Consider the following 17,586-nt stretch of genomic DNA (forward strand, 5'->3'; position numbering starts at 1 on the left):
AAACATAGCAGCACATTACAGCCTTACACATACACACAGACAAAAAATATATTGTCATTCAGTGATCAGTGTAAGGGAAACTTGCTAAAGTGACATTTCCGTGTAAATTTATGATTTATTAAAAGATCTGAAATGTTCTGCTAAATCAGTTTCCTCTTTCTTTTCCCTTGTGCCTTCACTATGTTATTAATGTAAAATTCCTTTCTTCCTTATATGAAAACTCTCCACACGTACAAACTGTGAAAGCATTGCCATCAATACAGTTACTACTTCTCTGCTCCTGAATGAGGGAGCGTAGGCATTGAAAGCAGAGGGAAATGACTACTAAGAAGTAATTTTAATCTGCTTAATTGAACACAGCCAAACAACAGTTACCAAAATGGAACTCCAGTGTAGTAATTCCAACAGATATTTATGTTTATGGTTCTGTGTCTATGTTTATTGTTTAGTGGTTAAACCAGTAAATACCACCATCTCTGTAGAGGCAGTAAAACTGAGCTGCCTTTTTTACTTCTCAGAGTGATACCGTATTTCCATTACCAGCAGAATTGTTTCTGAAAGGAAGGTGTATGCTCATCAAGATCACTGTGCCATTGATCTTCCTGTGGGATGTAAAGGACGCTCCAGGGCAATCCTCCCCAGCCAGTACTTCCAGCTGGGCTGGGCTGGATGTGTGCTGAAGGAAAGGCCCAGTGGCATGCAGAAACATTTATTTCCATTAATTTGTGCAGGAACTGAGGCTCCATTTTTGTTTGAGTAAAGGTACTGGTGGCCAGCTCATGGTAACTCAAAAAACTAGTCAAGAGCTGTCGTGATTATTATGTTTTCAAAGTTGAATGGCTGGCTTCTGATCATCCTAAGACCAGATATTGAGATTTGTGGTCAAAACTTAACCCTGAGCCCATGGAAGACAGTGAGACTTCTGCTGAGTATAGGAGGACTCAGATTTTACACGTTAATGACACCTGATTAACCAACTGACAGGAGAATAAAGGGATTAGAGGCTAGGGGTGGGAAGGTTGGCTGTAGCTCTGTAACTTCTTTTATTCTCCCCGAGTTTGTTAATTAAGGGAATTTTGAAAGCTAAGAAGCTGTTAAATGAAGAGCTGCTACAGCTTCTATCCCTCCAGAGTTCCCTTTTCAGCAAAAGCTGAAGAGGGCTCCCTCCTCCCTCGCTGCTGAAGATGGTTTTAGGAAGGCCCTGCAGTCTTCCACTGTAATCATTAGCTTATTCAGTGAAGTTCTTACGTAGTTTTTTTAGATGCTACTAAAATGCATGCGTATATAGCCCTGGAGCCGTAGTTCCTGTCTTTGCATTTACAGGAGCTGCTGTGTTTAATTAACAGCTATGACTGGCACAATGGAAAATAATATATAAAATCAGAGGTAAATAACCATACTTTCATCCTGAGCCTGTGTGGAGAAGTAGCATTTATATCTCCATTAACAAAGTCTCTACTGCGTATATCTCTGCTTGATAACAAATGGCAGCCAGAGATGTAAAGTATCTAGCGAGTGACACTCCTGCACTGCTGAGCAGCCTGCGCTGCCACTGGCATGAACTGGGAATGCAGGGCTCTTGCCACCCTACAGGCAACCACTCTTTAGTATTTCATTTAACGATATATCAGACTTCTGTCCTTGGATTCCCCAACATGTGCTCTTACCTGTTACGGCTCTGGAGTCTGACATAAAGGAAACTTGCTTTCATTACTAAAATACAGCAAATGTGACCCCGATCACACTTCCGGAGTGGTTCTGTTGCTGAAGTAGGAACTATTTTTGTCATCACATTTTCAGAGAACCAAGCTAGAAATTATTTAACATTGGCAAAGTAGACATAATTTTATGGTGGGAAAGAGGTCATGTTTCTAGTGTTCTTGGTGATAACAAACCCAAAGATACTGGCTTTGTATATTTGATGTAAAAAAATTGTTTCCCTTTACCACATCTCTGCAAGTCCTGAAAAAATCAAAACGGAATATGTGCATTTTTATAAATACATGGATCAGTTGGTATCACATCTTCCATTAAAAGGAAATTGGAACAAATGCTGCTTTTATCATCATCTGTTTCTAAGAGTGCAAATGACATATTACGTGAATCTCAACTGGAAAAAGTGCAGTCCACCTGTTTGTCCCAGTTCAGTCAGCTTTCCATGAAATGTAGCTTGGCCTTCAAAGCCCATACACTGGAGATGGTGTGTAAGAAGAAGATAACCTAGCTAAAGTTTCAGAATCCTGTCCAAATGGTCTGTACTTCAGGTGGCAGGAGAGAAGGGGAGGCAGAGGAGGAGAACTATTCTTAATTTATAAACTAACACATTTTATACAAATTTTTTTTTGAGACAATAAGCCAGGTTCCTATTGAAATTACCTGGAGCTGCACATGTTTCAGAGGCTTTTGCGGGTAAGTACCATGTGGAACCTGTCTTGAGGGCCTCCTTTACGCTACAGAGTAGCTGGGTGTGGATGTATTTAACTTTCAGTGTGTGATTTCAAATGGTTCCTACTAATTTGGGCCCTGAGGTGATGGTTTGGGACAGCAAGGTTCTCAGGTAACAGAACACAAGATAGGGATGGAAAGTTGTACAGAAAGAACTTTTTTTTTTAAAAAAAAAAACCATTGGGTTTCCTTGAAAAATAGTAAGTGAAGCCCTGTTATTTGTTAAATCCAGATACAATGTACCTAATTGAACCTAATTATAATTGTCAAATACCTTGGTCACAGTAACCTCTTCTCCAACACGAAAATCCTGACCCTACATCAGAAGCCTCCAAGCCATTACTACCTGGCCTGATAGTAATGTGGCAAGGTTGTGTGCTGAGACAGGGGCTACTTTTGTTCTGTTGTAAACATCTAGCAGAGTTAAGTCATAATCCTGCAGTAGTTTGATATTGCCACATGATGTTGATAGAGTGCTTAGTGGCAAATAACATACAGATGGAACAGATCATCTGTGATGCATTTTTTTATCGCCACAATAATTTTTGTGTCATGTGGTTAGGTTTTTGTGTACGAAGGCTCATTTTTATGACTTTTGGGGTTTTTTAATTTAATGCCAACTTATTTTTTCCTTATCTCTCATGATCAAACATCATATTAGTATTATATAAACATTTTAAATTATAGTAATTTGGATTATCTTATTGCAAATGTTATGTGTCGTTTCCCTTGTTCTTTCTATTTATATGTCTGATGAAAGACTATAGTAGAAGAGTGATCTACTAAATGTGTCTGAGGATTATACAATCCTCATTAATCAATGCCCCATATTGCTGTTTTACCAGCAAAATATGGAGGTACAGAAATCCAGTATAATTACAAATATATTGTAATTTTCTTAAATCATATGGAACATAGCTATACTAATCATAATAGATTATAGAATAGATGGATGAAATAAGCTGAGTTTATCTGCCAGCAGGCACAAGTCAATCAAGAAAGTATGTTTACCATGTTTCCACTTCTGCTAGCCAGAAGTGAAAATCCCAGAAGTAAAAAACCATATCCAATAAGAAAATGCTTCTTTTTATAGGCATTTTATTTCGCCTTTCACAAATCTCTGTAACCCTCTTCAGTGGTGTGTGTAGGTGTTTACAAATACTCTGAAGGAGCACCTCCTGGAAGAGCTTCTGGCAGCTGGGAGTTGGCTCCAGTGCACTCAGCAGTGTTATCAGTGCTGTGGGTTTAACTGCTTCATGCTTTCAGAGAGCAATATTCAAACGACTTGTCAGGATAAACTTTGTATTATGCATTAGCTGTTAGAAAAGCTGGTACTGGAGCGAGAATGCAGCCTCTGTACAAATATCCCTTGCTCCCTTTCCTGGCCTTCTCAGAAAAGTGGAGACAGAAATATTTGCACTTTCCCCTGGAGATTTCAAGGGGCAAAAGAATGCAGTGAAAACTCACTTTTTCTTCTTGTCCTTCTTATGCTTTTGAGACAGTGACTCTAAAATTTAAGTTTTATGCCGTAGTTTGTAAACCCTCAAGTATTACTGGATCAAATCTGTTATATTTGGACTCTACCAGTAATTCTTAGTCTGTGACCCATACAGTCCAGCTTATCTGCAGTTGCCTACAGTCACATTTTCCTACTTCCAATTCAGGCAGCTAAAACCCTACCGAGTACTTCCTTAACAACCCTTCTTCACATAACCAGTTGTTATTGCTGTGACCACCTTTATGTGGTGACTGATGGTAGGTTTACAGCACAGGCAATACAGATGCGTGCCTACAGCCCCATCTTTTGGAGTTGTACAGTGAGAGAAAGTTGTCAGCACTCACTTAGGAAACGTGAATTTTGTGGATAAAAAGAATATCTCCAAAGACACAACTCAAGTGTGACTCACGAATACGGTGCCCTTCAGAGGATGTGGGAAGGTGGCTTTGGGTGGTACCAGTTGTCCCTTTCATCATAACTGGCTCCCTCTACCATGTTAAAAGAAGGGAAGGAACAGATATGTGTAATGGCTGTAATGTGGGAGTGTGCAGGGAGAAACACTTTACAGATTCTATGCAGGGCCCAGAATGGCGTAAATTTCGCTCTGGAAACAATGTATGTACAACATGGAGATGTTCTGAGAGAGACTTTGCTTGCAGGCTGCTGAGGCAGAATTGGTGGACTGAGGGCTGGTAATGGAAGAAATAGCTGGAATAATATGAAACCCTAAAGTACTGTAACAGGATATATTTTCTAATGTAAAAATTTTATGATGGCTGTTTTTTGGAGTAGGATGAAATCCCGACTGAATTGCAATTGGCAGTTTGTTATAGCAGCTCGTCCTGAATTTCTCGTAAACTGAGACAGGGTTGTTTTGGTTGAGGGTAAACAGTCCCCCAAAGGGAAGAACGGTACTAGTGCGCTCCTTGCTCTAAATCAGAAAGAATTGCCTGTTGTCCTTCTTTAACTGGAATTTTATTCTAATATAATTCAATCCTTCTGTCTTCCATCTTTTTCTCCAGATAATTTTAAAGAGGCACATGTACTCAAAGCTAATAAAAAACATTTCAGTGAAACAGTTTTTATAAAGAAACAAATTTCTGTCTGGTAGTTCTTCTCCCCTCCCCATTATATCTGTTACTTTGAAGACACTTTATTTTAAAGTGAGGAGGATTATTTTGGAAAACATTTACATGTCTCTTGTCGAACAGCTGCAGAGTGAAGTGTCTTGGGTTTTGCTCTTATTTAAAATGTCTTTGCATAAATTAACAGAAGTGAAATATTTATAATTTATTGACATGTTTTTGACTGTGAACTTGTGTTACAAAAATTTTGATTATTTGAAAAAAATCACAATAACTTTTTTCTCCCAGGTTGGAATTAAACCACTTCATTTTCCAGTCACCACTATATACTCTTACTTTAGAAAGAAGAAATATGGAAAAGGGTAGGCATAAGAGCTGCTGGAATTCTCTGGGATGCCTCCTTAAATTTATTTCCCTTTCTATAGTTTCCATCAATTGTGGTTACATTTGGTGGTGGTGTGCTTTGAGACAAAGGACATACTTGGTCATGGCAGCTTGCTATTTTACAACAGCAGCAGCAGCAAAATGCTATCAAAAAATTAGACCAAAGCCCACAACACTAAATGATAATAATCCCTGTCTTTTTGTCTGTCTGCTGCTCTGTGCACTCCCAACAGCCTGGCCCTGGGATATTATATTAATTTTGCCAGTCTTTCCAAATTCAGACTGAATAGGTTTCAGCCCCCATGGCGGGTTTACTACCGGGAGTTTTCAGGGGGGCTTTGCACTCTCTTGTGCTTGGCACTGCACAAACACACAGCGAGAGTTTGTGCCTGACCTCAAAAACTACCTCAAAGCTGGTCAGGCAAATACATGAAGCAGAAGCTGGAGCTGAGACTAATTAATCTAGTGTGGGGACTCGAACATCAATTAGCAGGGAATAAATTTTAATCCCTGCCTGAGCCAGGCAGGATTTCATTTGGTATCAAGAGGTGACAGGCTGTATCGTTCATTTGCCACACTTTGCGTTCTGGGAAGAGGCTTATTATATTAAGTCCTAATCTTTTTGGATTGCACAGACCCAGTCACCTTGTTTCTGGGAATACGAGCAAAGCTGCCTAGGACAAAGGGTGCTCAATGTTATTTCTTCGTTTTTGTCAGGTGCCACCCTTGTCAATAGCACCAGTCTGCAGGCCAGTTTGTGTACTGGTTTGGGGTGGTCGGCCTTCCACCGCCGGTGTGCACACTGCAGCCTGAGAAGCACAGTCCCAGCTAAACAAGGAGGCTGCCACAGCTTGTCCTTAAAGGGCTGGGTGCTGTTAGTCAAAGTAACAAATGCACAGCAATAAAAGATATACTAACACAAATTTTGAAGTCATATGTTAATTCAATATATAAGAAGCAAGTTATTCTAGAAGCATCTGAAGCAAATTATTCTAGAAGCATTTGATTTGACTTCTCCTCAGTCTGTGCGAGAGCCCCTACTGGCCTGGCAGTCCTGGTTTCAATGCTGTCCAAATCACTTTTAGACTTCCTTTTTCTGCAGAACTGGGGAATAATAGTTACTGTGCAATTGAATGTAACGTCTTGGGTTGTGAAGGGCAGAAAAATATTAACCACAGTTGGCAGAACAGCTGGGACTTGAACAATTAGCCTCTAGACATGCAGATAAAGCTCTCTTCCTTAAAGCCATAAGACATTTTGAGGGGGATTAGCTCCTCATTCTCATTTTGCTTTGCAAAAATTGTGTGAAAGTTGCAAGATTATATATAGCGACAAAACAGCCTATAGCAGTGACCAGAATTATGTTACCTGTGATTAATAAAAAATGACAACACTGCCTGTATGTGGCCTATTTCAGTGTGAGGAATCCAAAAGTTGCAAACACAGAGTCTGACCTTGTCTCACTGCTATCTATGGTGAAGGAGTCATCACTTTAGCTAGCGTAAGAACAGGCTGCTTGCAGAACCAGTGTACAAGCTGCATGCATGGCACAATTAATCTTCCAATGTACTGTAGCCGCTACTTGTTTGAAACGCTGTAAAAGCCAGCAGTTCACAGTCTCACTGCATAACTGTGCGAGACAGGAGCATCACAGCCACTTCAGTCTGCAGAGGGAACAGGCCTGCCTGCTACAGCCCTGTCAGGGTACCTGTGCTAGGCTGCTTGTGCTTAATAAAATCTCTGTAAAATAATTAATAGTAGTTGGTTCAAGACTTTGGGGCAGATGTTTTCCTTCCTTTGGTTACTATCTGACCCATCAGGCCAGAGGAAACAGCTGCAAATGCAATTTGTGGAGAATGGGCCCAAGCTAAGTGACCTGGAGGAGCTTCCCCATCAGCACCTGCATGTCAAGGGAGTCACAAGGGGGTGGACTAGGGTACATGTAAAGCCCTTGTGCGTGGCTCCGCAGGGTTTCTGAGGTGTACAGCAGTCTGTAGGTCATATGGGATATCTTCTGGAAGTTGGAGTAGTTGATAATTTGCCTTCATTTATTCTAGATCTAATTTTTAACCTCCAAAATGGCCTAGACACTGTAGGGCAAAAACTAAAAGCAACTATTAGCCATATAAATCCCTGTATCTTTTGTTTTTCTGGGTCCTCTCCAGCAAGTACAGAATGGCATTATGTCTCTTAGTTGGTTTCTTTTGAAATCAGGCACCTTCAGCAGCTCGATGACCCTTTCTCACAGCACTGAGGAAGTGATTCATTACTGACTGGGAGAGAGGACACTGTGCAATCAGTATCTGTTATGACTTGATTGCTCTGTGCTCTTTTATTTGCTTTTTTTCTAAATAAGAAAATTTCCCGCAAGTGGGAGTCGTGTCAGTTTTGTCATCAGATGTAGCCTGCAGCAAAATAAACATGGAAATGGTAAGGAAGACCTTATATTTACTCTCCACAGCTTTTTGTTCAGTATAAGACAAAGGTCACTCTGGAGGAACATGTCAGGAATTCTAGTGAGGCTGGCGGACAGCTGACATAACCAGAGAACCAGGATGTTTAAAAAGGATTTAAAACAGTAAGGGGAAAAAATATTCTAAAGATATTTTAAAAAAATCTAAGTGTTTGCTGTTTGATTATAAGGACAATCATCTGGGTCATGCTTTCTGAACTGGGCAGTACACACACTGCAGAAAGCTTCAGGTGTAAAATGATCTTTCCTGTTACTGTATGGAGATACAGCACTACAAACCCATCCCTCTCCCCTTCCTTGTGTTTTCCGACCATGCCAGTAAAGTGAGATGATACTTAGCAGACACTTATATGCTAGATTGCAAAACCAAACACATAGCTGGAAGAACAAGCCTTAACAGATACAAGTGATAATACCATTTTCTGAATCACTTCCTGAAACCTCCTTTTCCTTTGAGATGCCTCATTCCTGCTGAAATTGGAAGAACTAGAATGTACGTTATTATGGAGGTCACTGTAATCAGGAAGTGCAAATTTAAAAAGAGCCCTTTAAACATTGACAGGAGTGTGTAAATGTACTTTTCATCATTCCCCTCCTCCCTCCCCCTGCTCTTTGTCTGATTCAAAATGACATTGATTTTCTCCTTTGGTAGTGAAGGTTTCAGAGTTTGTGTACTAACCGATACACAAAGTATGAGGGCAAAGGAAACTCTGATTTTGAAGCTGTTGGCTTCTTATCTGGTAGGTGGATATGCAGGATTGAAAATCCTTGGGGTTTGGAGAGCTAAGTGGATGAGGGCTGGAGATACAGCACCATTTTCATCTGATTGACAGAGAATCTGATGAAAAGTTGGCCTTGGTCATCAGCCTAAATCAGTTTAGTAGTTTACAAGGCTCTTTCTTGGTCTAATTATATCACAAATAGCACCACCGTGACTGTTGCTAGTTGCCACTCTTTCTCACTGTGCAAAGGTGAAGGGTAAAATGACAAGCAGGGTGCCCTTTCGGCAGGCAGCGGCCTGGCTGGGAGCATTGGCTGAATTGTTACTGGCGTTCACGTTTTTAAATGCAGAAGTAGGTGTGATCTGCCTCATCGGCTGGTGTAAAGGCCTTCCACCAGCACAGTGGATAAAGAACACGTAAGAATTTGGCCTGGCACTTCCAGAGGATGCCTCTGACATTTGAAACTGAATAATGCAGTTCAGAAAGGGTGTTTACAAGCTGGTCGTAATACAGCTCATATCAGCTTAGGTCAGGCTTACATTGCCCACCTTGTAGCATTAATCCATTTATAACCTGACAACTTTGAAAAACCTATAATGGTATGGTAGTATTTCTGAATAAGCAGAAGATGACAAATTTAACTATTATGTTTACTTCATTCATTTTTGAGATGAGCTCCTAAAATCAAACTTGCTTTTAAGGTCTGCTTGAAAAATACAAGCTTGTGTCAGACACTCATTTCCTGATGCAATGGGTACTCTGCACCCTGGCTGCTGGGGTGTGCCCTCCCTGCCCCAACAGCAAACTAAAATATTTCAAGTGTTAGTAATTTCTTATGGAAAAGCCAAAGCAACTGAACTTTCCCAGCCAGCTGCTAGGTCAACTTTGGGACCTCTCTCCTCCTCTGGTAATGTCCCCCGGCTCTCAGGCACCGGGTCACAGCACGGCAGCCACCCCCACCGCAGCAGTGCCATGGTCTGCTGCGGGTGTGTTGCCACGTGGGCTCTGGCACCCGTGGCACCGTGGCACCACTTCACAGCTCGTTGGTTCTGGCAGATCCTGCTAATACTGTGCGGGTGCCATTGCTTAACTTCTAAATTAGGACAGGGGAGAAAGGTGAGGGGTGAAAAGGCAATCAGTTTAGGGTTGCTTTATTGAAATTAAGCTGTAAAATTATTACATTGGCATGCTAGATCCTGCGTCATGGGCACAAGTGGTTCCAAGAGCTTTTTGGAGGTGACTTTTGTATAGGAGGTGACTTCTCTGTGGTTTAGGACAGGTAATGTACCTTCACTGCCACTTCTAGGACTCTAGGAGTGCAGCTGGGTGCGGGATGGCACAGCTAAGACTATCAGGGCATGCCTGTCCTTGTTCCTGGTGATGCTCTCGGTTGCAGCTTGATGCTAGGACAGTCTGAAAACTGCTCTAAAAGATGACTCACAAACGTGTGACATGGCTGGCCTAATAAGAAAGAATAAAACAGTAGGAAACTACACAGGCAGGCACTAAAAATTGGGACCATAGTGCCTGAATGTGTCAGTAGGCAATAGTACCAGCACATATATATTTCCATGCTTTTTTTTCCTGTCTCAGACTGATAAACATTATATTCAGTTATTCACCAAAGTTAATAAAAGATGCTGGTGGCAGGCTTCGAGACTGAATTTCTTTATTCATGGAAGATATTCAGCAGAGGCAGTGACAATGCTCACTTCCCCTAGACAGTTCTTTCAAAGTGCCTTTATGCTCAGTCACCATCTCTGAGACGTTAAAGGGCAGTTCAGTCACAATGTTTATTGAATCCTTGCCCTTTCTACTTGAATTGCCTACAGGGAAGGCAACTAATTCTGGCTTTTTGGGATATAAACAGTTAGGACTGGTTTTTGAGCATCCTTTTTTTCCCCTGCAAAAATTCTAACTATGATTTATAATAATGTTTTTCATGTTACTTAAAAATTTCCCATTACAGTAATTATCATATTATGCTGAAGTATAGATTGTCATGACCAAATACTCTTTGCTATTTTACAGAGGTGTTTTTATTAAGAATACCTCCTAAGTGGGCTGTGGGTCTGCCTCCCTTGAACAGAGGCAAGAAACGAGGAGCTTCTGCTTACTTCCAACCTTGCACCCAGCATCCTCCAGCCCAGAATGATGGAGAGTAGAGCTGCATCCCTCCATCACGCCGATTCATTTACCTCTACTCAGTTGGTACATAAGTCAGTAGCATTTACCTCCTCTGTGAAGCATAAAAATCCTTTTTATTATAGCTCACAGGCAACAACATTTCTCTTCCTGCAACTGGTCATGTACCTAGAACATAATCACATTCTTAGCAGTTAATTTTAGGAAGAAGAATAAATAGTGGGCTGTCAAGATTATCTGTATATTTAGCATCTCGGTATACTTCAGTTTTGTTCTCAAGTGTTCATTATTTGGCAATGGTAGATAAATGCTTTTCCCCCCCCGTTAAGTAACAAGACTTTCATTTGAACAGCTTATTGCTCTTAAGAAAGTGACTGTAGAGAAAAATGGCTCAGAATTCAGGGAGGGCTAGCCTGTTTCTGGCTAGATTTAGATTTCTGCAGTGGGCAGCTAATCTGGGGCCAAGCAGCCATTAAGCAGAAGGGATCTTCTCTTTATATTAATTACTGAAATAGCCTTGTGCAGAGCACATTGCAGGAGGAGATATGTGCCAAGTAGCAGGTTCCTATCCCGCAAGTTGTAGAATTTTAGAGAACATGAAAAAATAAATGCAAACATAGAATGTTGAGGGCTTGTATTAGAATCTTATGAAGGATCTCAGGTGAATGGAGTCTGTTTCCTTCACTGCAGTCTGTGTGGAGAAAAAGTCAGGAAAGATCCAGGTCACCATTGCTCAACTCATTTATTGATAGGGCAAAGAGACTATTAAGAGATAGCTTTATGTATTTGCCCTGCACCAGTTTAGCATCAGTGCAAATGGGCATACTTCTTGTTTTCTGAAAGTGGCAGAGGCTGTGACATTTTGTCTGCTTCCTCTTTGGTGTTCCTTTCCTTTTATTTTCACAGCCATAGTTCAATAAAGATTTGACTTCCCCTCAAGGGTGAACCCTAAGCCAGCATAACCAAAAGGAAACGTGTTACCACAGTGAATATGAGACAGAAATCACATTTCCATTGAGGGAAATCAAATTCTTCAGGAAAACCAGCAAACCAAAGAGAGGACGGAGGCAGCAGTTCTGAAAGGATGGTGACCAGCACCTGCCACCACAAGAAACTCCATGTTGTCGCGTAGACTGGCCACCTAGCCTGGGCCTGCCACATTAATGTGAATCTGTGGCTTTCAGGATGGAGTTGGGCTGTACTTCATCAGCTGGAAATATGGGTAGGTGTGCTGGGACTGGCCTAAACATGCATGGGGAGACTTACCTCAAATCCTCCTTATTCTGTATGGAGAGCTCCACTATGATTCTCCACAAGGAAATTGTCCTTCATCTTGCCTTACTGCGTACAGGAACAGGGATGTAAGGCAGACTGCTCTTCACCTAGAGCTGTCCTTAAACATCCAGTACTCAGCCTGTTATGTCAGATAAACATTTTCTTCCTTTTTATCTGCATTGTAGTATTACATGGATTAAAAAAAGAAAAACAAACCAAAGCAAAAAGCTTTCTCTTGCTGCTTTGTGGCAATTTAATCTCCTCTTACATATTCTAACACCAGTAGTTCCTGATCAAGGAGTTGAAACCTTCTGTGTTGTTTTCAGTATTCTGTGAGCAAAGGAGTAAGTCTGATGGTATTGAAATAGAGAGGAGTGTGCTTTCCAAGACTGAAATAGTTTATCATCCTCTGCCTTTCTCAGTATGTTCTCAGCTTTTAGCTGTTCTCTTAAGGGCTGCTGTGCATAACTGGTTTGTTGTTTACAGGCAGAGATGTAAGTGTCAGGGTCATTAAGGTGTTCTGGTCCTGTATCCATTTTTGACCTATACTTACTACTGCCTCATATTTCTTTTCTTAGATATCTAATTGCCATTCCCAGTTTGCGCTGTCATTAGTTCCCCATGCCTTTTACCTGGTGCTGCTGTGAACTCACCGCAGGAGTGATTTAGGAGCTCTCCAACCTACCTGAAGTTTTGTGGATGAAAATTGAAGATACATTCCCATCTGCAAGGCTTGGGGATTGCCATGCTCCCAGTTGCATGAGAGAGGAGTGGGTATTGCAAGGATCTAAAATACAAGTGCCCCAGACACTGCTGGAAGAGAGAACACTTAGGCTCTCAAATACTAGGGGAATAATATTTTTGTTGCTTATAAGAGGAGAGCTGAATGAATTTTGACCTCTGACTTGTCAAGTTCTGTCCTTCAGTTAAGACCTCTGCGTAAGGGCATTTTTCCAGAACAAAATCACCAATAGGGAGAAAAGAAAGATTGCAGTAAAAAGAAAGAAGAAAGGATTAAAAGGTAAATAAATAAATGGAGAAATTAATCATCTTTCCCCGCTGAACCTTCCACCAAATCATTTGATCTGTTTTTGGAGTTGTGGTCTGTCTGTTGGGGAAGGTGAAGCAATGTCCCTTGCAAATCTTTGCAGAGGTATCTGTTCTTTGGTTTGTTCATACCAGATGGAAAAATTCATTCTCTCTCTTTATTCCATCAATATACTAGACCTGGGGAAAAGGGGAAAGACCAGCAGTCATTCTGCTAATACAGCTTAATTAGCCTGTGAAACCAAAGCTTAAAATCAAGTGCATCCTATCATTTTGACAGTTGGCCCAGCTACTATAATGAAATCCCTTTCCTTTGCTATGGCATGATGCTAAAAAATATTGTCAATTGTTTAGATTTCAGCTCAGGATTATGTTTTCATTCCTATTTATGTGATAGCTGTTAAACAATGTTATGAGATTTTACAAGGACCAAACCCTCCACACGAGTAGCCCCACTGAGCTGGATTTCAGCTCAGTAATGCAGGGGTAAATGCCGATTAGCTCCTTCAAAGGCAATGGAATAAGTCCAGATTTACGGTGGTGTAACCAGGTCACTAACACTATTATGACTATTTCTGTGGGAAAAAGAAAAAAAAAAAAAGACAAGCAGACATTTGCTTAAACTCTCCTGAAGAAATTGTGTTCAGGTTATCAGACCTGACAGTTCAGGAAGAAGACTGACCGTGAAGGTTTTGATCCAACAGTTGTTAATGAAGCAAAACGTCCCGAGACCCCAGTAGGGAGTCTTGGTGAAGAGTGAAGGATCTCAGTACTATACACAGGTCTGTTGTCAGAACACTAATGGAGTAGTTGCACAGGGAAACAGGGTGACTGCTGTGAGCAAATTCACAGATTGCTTAGGAGAAACAGTGCACTTAATAGGTAGGAAATGCTGACTTTAAAGCACTGTTTTTTACTTTGCATTTTAAGTTAGTTTACAGCCCAGCCTAGCATTTAGATCACAACACGCTAGCCTGAGTAACTACTGCCTGGGAAGACAGCCAAGAGCTAAGAAAATTAGTGAAGGGAGAAAACACGTTCTGTAAATGTTGAGCTTCAAAGAAGGTATGCTCTAGCCTGATATTTTTACAGTTTCCTTGGGACTGATATTCATATCCTTAAAGCAGTACGCTTTTATGCGAACAGCAGTTACTTCTTTTTCATGAGAAGTGAAAGGTTTTGCACCTCTGGTTCCTTTCACTTTGTTTCCTCCTGTGCTCACTTCTTGTCTCCCAACCCACTTACAGGTTATACCAACTGTTTTACAGCAGTCTAAGACAACTGAATTCAAGTTAAAAGTGACAAGTCCTTCCTTCTACTTTGTCACTGACTGTAACTTTAAAAAGGAAAGGTAGACTGGGTGGTCTGTGGTGCTATTTATTACTAAGCTTAGTAAGAAACAGAACTATAGTCCACTAAATACTGTAAAATTAGAAATTCTAGAGGGTTTTAATTCTGCACCTTATTAGCCTGCCAAGAATAATAGTTATATGCATTTTTTAAATAACAACACATGCCACTACAAGAGCAGAGCTTGGACAGAAAAAATTCCCTTCAACTATATTGCATAAAAATGACTCAGAAGGGTGCAGTGTCCTCTGAAGATGCAACACTATATTTCCTGGAGCTTATGCAGATAGCAAACATATTTTTGGGGGTGGAGTTGTAGGACAAAGCATAGGGCTGCTAAGAATGTTTGCACTGTTTAGTATCCTGTAATAAAACAGAGGAAATAAAGTGGAATAACATGGCTGATCTAATTTGCACTTACTGCCCAAAGATGTTCATAGATCTTTCCTGTAATGTAAATCAAATAATGCTACAAATCAAGGACTATAAAAGGTGAATAAAAGGAGCCTAGGTCACACATCAGTGAGCTGGGAAGCGTGTGAGCTCCAAGTTGCTTCTTAAAGAGAAACATCTGAAATATTACCTCAGTTGAATTAATTGAAAGTCTCTCTAAAGCAGTGTAGCATTAAATTTGGGTTTACTTTCCTAATTTATGGGGTTTGTGCATTAAATTTGAGCACATCCCAAAAGTTCGGCCGATGAAGTAGTCCTAGGGTATTAGGGAACTGAGATATTTTACAGCTGAAGGAAGGTGCATGCAAAATGCCTGAAACTTGAGAATGTAAAAGGAAAGGGATAACTCTTGCAAACTTACCAGAACTGGCAAATTACTCTATCACTGGTACTGAAAGATTGTGCTAGCATGACCAGTGATGAGTAAAGCTTTTTGAAATTGAAAATAATAAAACCTATTCCCATTCCTGCATGGGTCGCAAGAAGTTGAACACATTTGATGCTTAAACACAGCAGAAAGTTGTCTTTTCTTAAATGATAAATTACTTTGCAGCAGAGATTTTATACTCCTATTTTCTATAAAATATGTGATTGGTTTTATCATTTTACTTTATTTTATTGCTTTCATATGGATTCTTGTAATAAATTTTCAGCATTATTTTTACCAGCAGAGTAGTAAAAAATAATAATAGAGTTATATGGTTGCTGAAATTATTTATGTCTGCATGTGTATATTATATATTTTGCCACTCAAAATCATTATTATCACCTTAGATGGAAGGTGGCTGACTTAATAAATAGAAACGTTCTTTGAATGGCTTTATCACTTTTTAAAAAGCCCTGAACACAAAAATGACCAATCAAGGGCATTTACAGAAACACGCACTTTCTCCAATAAAAACAATTATTAAAATACAATAAAATAATACAATTATAATAAATTATAATTATCATAAAGAAATAACTATGTTAATTACTATAATAACTATATTTTTATATAATTACCAACAACAATGACATAAGAAGATGAATCTAGAAGACTAGGCAGCACTATTTTTTCTGACTTAACATCATTCTTTCTGTCCACAGGATGCACGACTAATTTCAGGTATAAGACAGAAGCAGTTCTGCTCATGTCTAATGTCAGTGGGGTTCTCCTGGTGTGCAGCACAGCCCCATCCCGCTTTTCCCTGCCTTCGGTACAGATGTTGTACTGCAGGTAAGCCACAGTACCTTTATGCCTACTGAAGGCTGCCTGTGGTGAGATTCTTCTCTAGAGAAGTTGGTCCATTTTTCAGTGTCTCTTCTTTGCAGGAGCCGAAAGCGGGTGGAGCAGGCCAGAGTCTGGGTTATAATTTTAAACACTTCAATAGAAAGAGATGTATAAAGTTGCTGCTACGATGTACAGCAGGGATCCTAGATTTAATTGGGCAGATGTTTTTACAACTGTGATAGATGACAGTTAATGCCCGGTTCTTTTACAAAAGCACAACTCCAGGAGTCAGAGACAAGGAAAGAGCTTTCCCCATGTGTGAAACCTTGCTTGTTAGGCAGGTAACTTCCCTAGGGCTTCTCTGCTGCCTGCGTTGGGCTCTGACCCCCTGCCCTGACCACACACGTTCACCTGGTTTTGCAAGTGCTGTTAGAAACAGAGCCCCATACTGACTTCCCACCTAAGGTTTTCTCCTGATTGGTTGTCATATGCACCAAAGCGATGGGAAAAAACCCAAGGCTGGGGTATGTAGGCTGGCTATGTATGTCCAGTGGTGTCATTTTAGCTGACTAGTGGACACAGCTGTGGAGAAGACAACTCTGTACTCAGTGTGTCCCCCTTCCCTAGCAATCTCTGTGGCCAGCAGTCTTTGATCTGCTCTGGATGAAAATGCTTTTACGTTGTAGCACATTTGCAAGAAAGAAGCGTTACTATGAAAGGGATATTCCGTTACATTATACAAGCTATCATTTTTCTTCTTTCTTACATCTCACAGTGGAAACCATCTACCGTGAATTTGTTACAGAATTCAAAAACCTCTTGCTAACCAGAATCCTGGCTTACTGTGTAAGAACAAGAGCAGAGAGGAACCTGTTGCAAACCACTGTCAGGGAGTGGGGTTCTATTTTCACTTTTTTTTGGCCAACTCGCCATGCATATTTGACATGATATCAGTCACATTTGACATGACAATCTTCTTCAGATAAATCTTTCTTTCCTACAAAGGAAGGGTTTTGATACCTTCAGACATTCATTTTTCTTTTGTCCTTCACAGAAGACATTTAAGAATTCACAGCTTCAAGTAATGGCATAAGAGTCTACAGTAAGAGTCTAGCAGGTATTAGGATGTGTGCCCTTTGCCTTCAACCACTTTTTTATGTTAAAATGAAAACTGGATTACTATTGTGTGGTCTTGTAATTTAATTTTTTTCAATATGCTGTGCATTTTCCAGTCTCTCTAATATCCATTGTACCTTGCAGAGCCCAGGGAATTAGCTGTTTCATGCTCAGGTAATCACTTTTGTGGTAGAGGTGGATCTAAATAAAGACATATCTGAATCACACACATTTATACGCTCTTCTTCTTGCATACTGGTCGAATTTGATGGCATTTAAACTTAGTTGCTGGTGACCATTGTCGGAACAGGCAAAACAAACCCTGTGGCTCCTGACTTGCTAGAAAACAGCATTCAGCACTACTGTGCTGCGCTGGCTGG

The 17,586-nt window shown here is 40.5% G+C and overlaps 1 long non-coding RNA gene across 1 annotated transcript in view; it reads left to right on the forward strand.

The window, feature by feature from the left end:
* The window catches only part of LOC142056919 (uncharacterized), a 36,836-nt gene extending 19,858 nt beyond the window's left edge, over positions 1-16,978 (forward strand). Inside the window, exon 3 of the long non-coding RNA XR_012660473.1 lies at positions 16,866-16,978. This is a non-coding gene — a long non-coding RNA (uncharacterized LOC142056919). The remainder of the gene's footprint in view (positions 1-16,865) is intronic.
* The last annotated feature ends 608 nt before the right edge of the window (positions 16,979-17,586 follow it).

This window comes from Phalacrocorax aristotelis, chromosome 4 (assembly GCF_949628215.1).
Source record: "Phalacrocorax aristotelis chromosome 4, bGulAri2.1, whole genome shotgun sequence".
Classification (NCBI taxonomy): domain Eukaryota; kingdom Metazoa; phylum Chordata; class Aves; order Suliformes; family Phalacrocoracidae; genus Phalacrocorax; species Phalacrocorax aristotelis.